This window comes from Cimex lectularius, unplaced genomic scaffold (genome assembly GCF_000648675.2).
Source record: "Cimex lectularius strain Harlan isolate CLEC.00 unplaced genomic scaffold, Clec_2.1 scaffold96, whole genome shotgun sequence".
NCBI lineage: Eukaryota > Metazoa > Arthropoda > Insecta > Hemiptera > Cimicidae > Cimex > Cimex lectularius.
Window position 1 is genome coordinate 1,476,581 of NW_019392676.1, and position 10,169 is coordinate 1,486,749.

Genomic DNA, 10,169 nt, shown 5'->3' on the forward strand with positions numbered 1-10,169 from the left:
AACAACTTGTACTTCATTTAGGATCTGGTGGGCCTTATGGTTCCGCCTTGCAGCAACGAAATTATTTCGTACTCCCTTTGCTTCGTAATACGCTATGATCCGCTACCAGGCCTCCTATTGGCACTTACAGTCTGCCGGAATCAGGCTAAAACCCGGTAGACCACGATGTGAGAAACGCCAACTACTCTGCGATTTCCACTTGCCATCGATGACTCATACTCATAATAATGTTGCCAACTTCAAGATATGTCTTTCGATGGTTAAAGAGTCTATGTCCTGTGTTTCTACTGCCATGTAGGAAAGACAAGTCATTCGTAAATTAGCGTTATGCGCCGAGGATAAACCCAGATTTATAGAAGAGAGTTCACCTATGCGTCGTTAGACATTGAGTTGTTTCTATGACCTGATAAAGTTATTTATAATGGGTGAGAAAAAGGATCAAAATCTAATTTTAAACAAGCCATATGGAATTTTTCAAGTGAAATTTTATTATGAACTGAATTGTCCACGAAATTATACATGTACTAATTATTTAAAATTTTACACATCGCAGGCCTAGCATTGAAGATGAGAGTGAACGAGTGACGGATGCAAAGGGGCTAATCTGTAGTTCAGATAAACAAAACCATAAGTTAAACTAGTAATCCACACGCGAATGTTTCTGCAAGCAATCTTAAAAAACGATCTCGTGACTTTAATGCCGACTACCCTCACCAGGAAAAAGTCGATCTGACCTTAGACCGTCACCCCTTGTGTATTTACGGATTCGACTTGACCTTCGTGTCCAATTGCGCCAGAGTGTTGGAACGATCTGTTTACCTTTTATATACTAATCAAGGACAAACCAAATTTAATTTAACAAAATAATAAAACTTCAAAATAAGGTTTCGAACATAAGTTCCTTCTTTTCCTTACACAATCTTACTGTAAATTCTGAGCCAATGATAACCAAATATTTTGTTTGATTTATATAATTTATAAAACTGTGTATCTCCCCATTTACAGCAATCTCTTGACATTTCAGTTGCCTGCAGGGTTTCACGGCTTCATATGATTAAGGGTGTTATATTTCTATAACTTTTATTAGTGAAATAAGCATTCAGCATGACAAGAAGAAAGAGTCACCGTCAGCCTGACATCTGGAGTCTGGTTATGGTTTTTATTCTTTAATACTCTCCAATAACAGTTTTACAAAACCCAAAATTAACTTAAGATATGATAAACTTAGTTTTACTTCAAAGACTTTTTTTAATTCAAGTAAACTAGTACGATTTAATATGTGAGGTACTTAGACAAAGAGAGGGAGAATGAGAGAGATCGACAAACAGAGAAAGAGAGAGAGAGAGAGAGAGAGAGAGAGAGAGAGAGAGAAAGAGAGAGAGAGAGACAAAGAGAGGGTGAGAGAGAAAGACTGAGAGGGAGAGAGTGAGTGAGAAGGACNTGGGAAATTATTTTGATTAAAGAACATTGCTTTAAAGTAACTAGTTTCTTTTTTTTTGTTTAATACCAAAATCCTGCATTATTTTCCGGACAACCCAATAGTATTATTAACACATTTTGGTTTTGTAACATGTTATTCCATTGTAGTACTTTGTACTTATAGTACCTATAGTACAATGAGAGAAAGTGAAAGCGAAAAAGAGAGGAACTTGAATAAGCAGTACAATTGGCAAACTACTATACACTTGCACTACAGAACCTAATTTGTATAAGTATTATATGCGATATGGAGAGGTAATTTAGTGTAATGTAATTAACTTAAAATAGTTTTAATAACATAAATTAATAAATACATAAACCTTTTTTTTTTAAATAAAGGCAAAAAATGAAACTATATATTTGATTTCTGAATAATAAAAAATAACCAATGTAGTTTTTATTAATAAGTTTTAGTGTTGCAATTTGTTTTTCCATTGTAGTACATATTTATAATAAATATGGTATATACTCCTATTTTTCAGGATTGTTTCAGGAAAAGTGGTGGGAAAACGGATAACGAAGGATTACTGAACTAATTTAGATTATACCAAAAGTAGAGACTGACGTGTTAACACGCTCTCTCCTAAAAACAAATATGTGTGATGAAGAAAAGCAGAAATACGTGTCGAAATCGACTGTAGCTGCTTTGTATTTGTGCTTTCAACGTCGTTTACGCCCGAAATATGGAACACGTGTTGTATGAGAGAGGGTGTCCCGTCCCAATTCGAAATTGGTAAACAGACTGCACTCCCGGAATTATCCAGAATGGATCGTATTTTTAAATGGGGAAGCTCGAGCCACATTCCTGTCGTTCGGCCCGGCCTGGGGACTGGGGAGCAAGGTATACGTACAGTCATTGTCTGCCTCAATCGCCCCAACTTCTACCGGAAATTGTGCTAAGTCGGTGGAGTGGCTCGTTTTCGAAAAAGGGCCCCATCGCCGCCCTCGCCGTTTTTTTCCCACTTGGGAAGAAGCTTAGGCTCAATTTCGGCTTACAGTAGAAATTGCTCTATTTCTTAAAGGATATCGCAATGCAAGGAGAATCCCCTCGGGGATTTTGCACGAAATCTCTCTTTACTGAAAATATATTGACGTGGTATTTATTTCTTTAAACATTACATAACGAACAAAATGCTCAGTATAACACATTTTTTGTAAATTTAAATGTTCTAAACATACATCCTAAAATAAAATAGATAAAAACAAATAAAATATGAGTTAATTAAATCAGAATAAAGTGGTCTGACCTCTTATCGGGTACTTTGATGTTAAATTCTCCTTAATAACACGACTTTCCTTACATAGATCCTTCTGAATTAAGATACCATATTCAAAAATCCCGAAATCGAAAATCCCTTGGGCATGATCAAATTACATCCACCATACTTTGAAACCTACAAGGGCCATAGTTTTCCTACCAACAATATATAATGCCATCATACAAACTACTCACTCTCGTATGGCAATATTCCGTCGTTATTCTCATTCCCAAAGTTCAAAAACCTTCCAACACATATCCTCCTACAGACCAATTAACTGCTATGTCTAAAATCTTCGAAAGACTCCTTTTACACAAATGATCCCCTTCTCTCCTTGATAGTTTTTTCGAGGCGTCGGTGACCGCAACAGTTTAGGCGTTGACACTGCGTTCATCACTGTAAAGTAACGGTCCCGGGCAAGAATCCAGCAGCCCTTCATTCAAACCTTACATACTTACAAATGTTTTTTGTTTTTTTCAAAAACACCGGCACCCCGATAATAAAAATAACCTCGTAGTTGATATACCCAATGCTCTCTCATCAATTCTGCTTTCGTCCCCTCCATTCTACGATCCAACAAGGTTTCAGAATTGTCGGCACCATCTCCTATGCCCTAGAAAAGGAGGGTATAGCTTCGGTCCGTTCCTAGTTGTAGCACAGGCTTTTGATAGAGTCGGGCAGCAGGACATACTTTATAAACTTAAACTCTTTTAACCCACTCCTTATTATCTCATCCTGAAATCCTACCTACCTGACCGTGTTGCTTCAGAGTCAGCTGCAGCAACGAGTTCTCGGAAGTCAGACCGATTCAAGCCGGTGTCCCGTCCGTACTTTATATATATATATCCCATCGGTTACTTTACATCTTTTACCCTGCCTGCACACCTCAATACTATCATCACCACCTACGCGATGATACCGCAATTTTGTTCTTTAGCTTCAAGCTTATCGGAGCAACCTCCAACATCCAAGAACTCCGTGAGTTCATTGAAGACTTGTAAGAAAAGCGGATTGACATTAAAAAAATTATTTTGCCTTTCACAGTTTAACAACAACAAAGATACCAAATACTGAGGACTATTAGACAGTAAACTGATGTGGATATCCCAAACAGGACTTAAGAGACAACAACTTAACAGAAGATTTGGACAAATCGAAGACTTTTAGGACCGAAATCCGTGTTGATCGTCAACACTAAACTAACCTTATAAAAAATGGCCTACCTTTTACTAACCACTTTGAACGGGGTGGGATTCAGCCAAGTCTTTACATCCAGTGTATCCAATTCTTCCAATCAAAAGTCTGCAAGCAAATCGTCAAATTTCCTTTCCTCATTAACCTCACTATTCACAACCACCTCAACATTTCTTTTGTCAACAAACTGATCCGTTCTCGATGACAAAGATTCATGCCCACCTCTCGATTCATCCTAACCCTACTGCTCGAGCCCTCTCTACACATTCGCATGTGTTAGTATTTCACATAGTTTGGAAACGATTCAAAAATTTAGTGACGAAAGGGTCAATTTACACGGGTTTTACACCGTAAAAATAGTAATTTTCATTATTACAGTATTTTGTTTCATTTCAAAGTAGGCCGTCACGAAAGAAGATTTTCCTACAAAGCGATGCACCACTGTCACTCGTAACGATGTGTTTCCCTTTTTTTGTCCATTGTTTTTTGCACATTATTTCACATTTCACCCGGCCGTATCAAGGTAAAATTGGGGCCTGGGGGATCGTAGCAAAGTGCTACGAAAAGGAAATGCAAGGGCGTCATTATGCAAATGATCCTCAAACGACTGTCGGCAGGGGAGAGAAAAACTGCAAGAAATTGGTAGTAAAATCTCCAAGGATGATTCGAATTACCTAACGATACCAATCTCCGGAAAGGTTAAGCAGTCTGCAACATATGGTATCCGCTTAAAATGCAATCCTTCCACGCTTGACTGAACCCATCCGACTCATTCATCATTACGATCTTGCATGAGTGTGTAAAATCTAATTTAATGTTTGTATTTGCCAATCCGAGACTGAAGAACATTAGTTTTGTAATCAATATTTGATTATGATTTTTTCTAGCCTGAGAATGAGGAATGTGCATTCTAAAAACACGACCTCGAAAAGAATAAAATATTTGTTTGATTGTCCAATATCTGTTCATTACTCTGTCCAACACTGTACATATTAATTATGCCGATATTATTTTACAAGGGTTCGCCACAGCAAAGGTCATATCAACCCTCGGGGTGCCGGTGTTATTGAAAAAAGCCCATTTGTAAGTATGTCGGGGTGGAATGCAGAGCCGCTGGATTCGAACTCAGGACCTTTACCTTACACTGAAGAGCGCCTTGTAAACGCGGCCACAGACGACCCTTATGCCTATAGTAAATTCAGAACAATTTGACGTGATGATATTGTAAGCATCCAGATTTTGGGTACATCTTAATATAGGGAGATAATATATTTTAGTGGTTCGTTTACGAAATCTGCATGATTTTTCAATGTTTCTTTGGTCGAATGACTTTCTTCTAGAGCATGTTAATGTTGAAATGACTTCAAAAAGGATGTTCGGTCAGCACGAAATCTCGAGAAAGATTTTTGTTGAGACGATCAATTGATAATAGATGTGTTAATGGGAAACGTTCGGCCGTTTAATCGAGTTCGCTCATCGATCCGACCTTAATTGACAGCATATGAGGTTTCAGGACGTCGTTGCACAGGGGTTTCTCATTAATCCATTCTCCGTGTAACATATTGGGCCCATTCATTAAGGCTGCCACAAGTGCAAGCTCGGACTTCAGTCGTAACAATATGTGCTACGCACATGGCTTTCCTGGCTAAATGTCAGCGATTAATTTTACCTTCCCAACTGTTTACAAGCATATTCGCTATTAAATAAACTGCCCAGGACTCCCAATTAATAATAATTGAGCTTCAAGGTTTATAAGAATATTTACGAAACGTTTTATATCCACAGTAAATTGCTTTCACGTTGTAAAACCAACAAGAGGATTTAATGAACCTTTTTAGTCAATTTAGAGCCCTCATGTTTCACTCAACGCTAACTAAGGTCAATGAGTGTTCAGGACGTTGTTTAAACATCAAAACGACAAATGCTGGTATGTTTATGCTCCGTGTCACTTAAATAACGGGGATGTATTTGGAAATAGGATCGTCGTGTCTGCGTTTGGGTGGTTTGTTGTTTTCTTCTTCGACCGCGGGGACGGGGTCGAGCCCCTATTCAATTATAGGAATGTTGCTACACTTTCTGCTTGCCTTTGAATGGGACCGAGTTTATTACTGTGTTCATTGTACGGATACGGCTTTGATGAATAATTGATTTGCGGATTAACCCACTAGCAAAGGATTCAGAAGCAATCGGCCCGTTCGAATTGCTCCCGGTCATTAAGCCATAACCAGATCCTGTGCTATGCGGCCGTTTCAAGCCATTTCCCAGTTTGTCGGGCTTTGATCGCCGGCTGAAATGGGCCAAAGGAAGCCGGTGGCTAACGTGACTCATTATAAATACTCAGTTGTTTATCCATTTTCAGACATCGATTGCACACTGAGCAGGCTAAGAACATTGTCAATAGTTCTGCCTTTAAAACCAATCTGCAATAACCCTTAATCCACGTATTTAAGAAACAGTACACTATCGCTAATAAAGTTTTAAATGTTTCAACCGTTAAGTCCGCGGATTTTCTGCTCTCATTTCGTTCAGTCTAGTAACACATTAGTTAAACATACCGTCTATCGTATCGTTGATATTATAAGAAAACTGTAACCATTTCATAGTGCTAATGATACATTCAAATCGACCTTGTGCAAGAAAAACCAACACACTGCACGTCTTATAGTTGGTGATGGTTCCTCACTTAACTTTGGCTGAGTTGAGTTTTGAATCTAAGCGAGTTTGAATAATAACATAAACCAGCAAGAATAGTCAGACCGAATAATAGTACACGAGTTTTATTATTCTATTAAGTGTCAGCCAGTTCAACCCATTATTCAGCAAGAAGTCTACTATCTTATTAATATTAATTAAGGTTTTCAGTTGAGTTAAACAAGTCAATGGCACGAACAGGATTCGAACCCACGATCTTCGGCTAGATACGCCGCTGCTCTACCACTTGAGCTATCGTGACCTCGATCCACTCGGACATCAACTTCCCATCTCAACCCCACCCAACTTATGAGTTTTCCCTCCTTTTTGCCATTTGTCACCGAGAATCCAATCCGATTACACGACATTTGAAAAATTAGGAAGTTAATGTCCGAGTGGATCGAGGTCACGACAGCTCAAGGGGTAAAGCAGCGGCGTATCTAGCCGAAGATCATGAGTTCGAATCCCGCTCGTGCCATTGAGTTTTTTTATCTCAACTGAAAACCTTAATTAATTGTAATATATTAATTGGTCAAGCGGACCACGAAACTAGTGAATATCTTATAAATGTTGAATTATGTTGGCGACGCAATAAATCGGGTGGGCTATCGGAACAACAATTTGGATGATTCACCCTCTACAGAGGAGCAGTTGAAGAACTCAAGAGAAGTAAACAGCTTCGCAGAAGAGCAAATTAATACAAATCAATAAAATGTTCTAGTTGTATCAATGAACGAAGTAGGAGCATTCGATGTTGCGAAATGGACTGTTTTCTACACTAATTGGTACATCATGAATGTCCAGATAATCAGTTTGTACTCTGCAAAAGCTATTTCGCAGATCGTACAGCAATATATACTTATATAGAACATCACGAAAAAGAAAATATTGCATGACTCCAAATAATCTTACCTGAGAGTTTAAAAATATTTGAGGGGCTTTTTATCAAAAGTGAACATTTTCGTTTTAAAAAAATTTTCAAGAAGGACAAATATTTAAGGATTTAAAAAAAATGGCTAAGTTATATTAAAGCTGGTGGATATTTGCCAAAAATACTGAAATGGATACGTTTATCATTATATGTTAAGAAAATTAGGTAGCTTTTGATATGGGGAAAAACACATTGTGTGTGGGGAGGGGGGATTTTATTTAAAAAAAATCATTTTGTAAAAAACTATTAAGTTAACTTTTGGTAAAAAGCTCCTCACCTGTATTTTCCGACTATATATTAATAGTTTGCTCTGCATGTGACGAATTTTTGGCAAATGTAGAAAAACGACAGGCCAACCAGTTCTTCAAAATTTGTACTGTAGGTAGCAAATATAAAATAAAATTTTGGCTGTTCAATGGCAGTATACAAACCGAAAGATTACTCACATTTATGACATACAAGTTGGCTTCTTAGTACAGCAACTACTAGGCCTAGGCGTTGAGGTTGTTTCAAACGACATCGTAGGTATTTAGTAGTCAAGAATGCTAAAAAAAGAGCGGAGTTATTTAATCGGAGGGGAAATGACGGTAATAGAGATTAGAAATCATCGAAATACACTTTGTTCGAAAAGATTAGAGACCTTTTAGAAACTCTTTACAAAGAACAAGTATTGTAAATAGATTAAATTCACTAATTTCGTGGTCCGCTTGACCAATTAAAATGAAGAATACTTCACTAAAGCTCTCCGTGGTCATTTCAATTGTCGCCGAGAATCCAATCCAATTTCACGACATTTGAAAAATGGCAAAAAGGAGGGAAAATTCAAAAGGTGGGGTTGAGATGGGAAGTTGATGTCCGAGTGTATCGAGGTCACGTTAGCTCAAGTGGTAGAGCAGCGGCGTATCTAGCCGAAGATCGTGGGTTCGAATCCCGCTCGTGCCATTGACTTTTTTATCTAAACTAAAAACCTTAATTACTTGTATTGTAAATAGAGATAAAATGGTAATGTTAAAAATAAAATAATGATAAAATGTCCATAAAGGAAAGGACATCCAGATTCACTATCCAAGCTACCCATTTAATAACATATTATGACGTTTTGTTGTCAGTAAGCAAATGTGCCCTTGGAGAACATTGGAATTGTGGCAGAATGAATGGCCTCTTTCGCCTGTAGGTGTCTACTAAAAAAAAGCTTATTGTAAAGAATATGTTGGATATGAGAGTTGATTCCCTTACAGGTTGACAATGGCATTGACGGTTCAAGGAAGGCACGGAGACTACTACTGTATAGATTTCATTTTGCTGAGAGTTGAGTATGTACATGTGGACCAGATTGCCAAACGTGGTACCATATTCAATATATACAACTATGAGCAGTTTAAAATTTAAACCTGAAGTGATTATAAGCGTCAGAATAAGTGGTGATGAGTGGGCAATGGAAGTATAAAATTAAGTTGAATTTAAAAATTGTACAATTTTCATCTCTTTTAAAATAAAAGACTTGTAATTCTGAAAATTAAGCTATTCAGTATTTTCATTGTATGTAAATTACCAGTAATCCAAAGGGAAAGTAGGCTGTGTAAATAAACGCCCTTCTGCAAGGGTTAGTTGGAAGAGGACAAAAGTTTTTTTAGGGGGGGAGATTAGAAACACTGTTTTCACAACTCCCCTCAACTGCCGTAATCGTGAAGATCTCATCCTAGGAGCGTATAGGGACATTTCTGGAAATCAGTTAAGCCTTTGGAGTTAGGTTTCTGATCATGTTCAAGGGCTATTGATTCACTTTTCAGTTGTTCAAAATCATTGACGGGTCTTCCCTCTGGGCATATTCCTCAAGGCCCGTACAATGTATCAAGGTGTACTTAGCTGAAATCCCATCTCCTTATATAAGATGGCGATACGGCAATCCTATAATGTAACACCTATCCTGACCGTTTGTCTCAAAATTTTCCTCTACCCCTCAAGATGTGGGACTTTTATTAAATGCGGAAACAATCACTCATTTGACCTTCAACCTCCGTCAAAAAACTAGTCTTACGGTTATTTTAAATAGGTTTCTCTTTCAACCGCAACTGAAGTGCGATCCTTTGAAGAGTACATAGACGAATGACTGGCATGGAACCCTCACACGCACACGCCATAAACGACGAGAATTAATGAAGTGGTACAAAATCCTCTCGAGGCTATTTGACAAACGGTCAAACTTTTCACTGTCCAACAAAAAAGTACGTTAACACTTATACGGACTTATGGGGTAGAAGTCTATGCCAAAAGCGGAACGTACGAACATCGCTGAATCCAAAATTTTAAGAAAAATTTTCGACACTTTTTTATGTATAGAATGATCTCAGTTTCTTACCCGTTTTTCTCTCATACGCCCACCTTCAACTCCCATTCCAACCTTCTCACCCCTCACTCTTTATTTATCTCTTAATGGTTATATATCTGTGTCAAAGCATTCAATAAATTTCTCTGTTTCGTCGTGCAATTTAAATTGGTTCTTTCCAGTTGGTAAACATGTTTTTTGCTGTTTGTGCAAGTAGTTTTGATTCTATTTGATTCCACCATTAAATCCTATGCAATGGACAGAAATTAGTTAAATTGGTATTTATTAT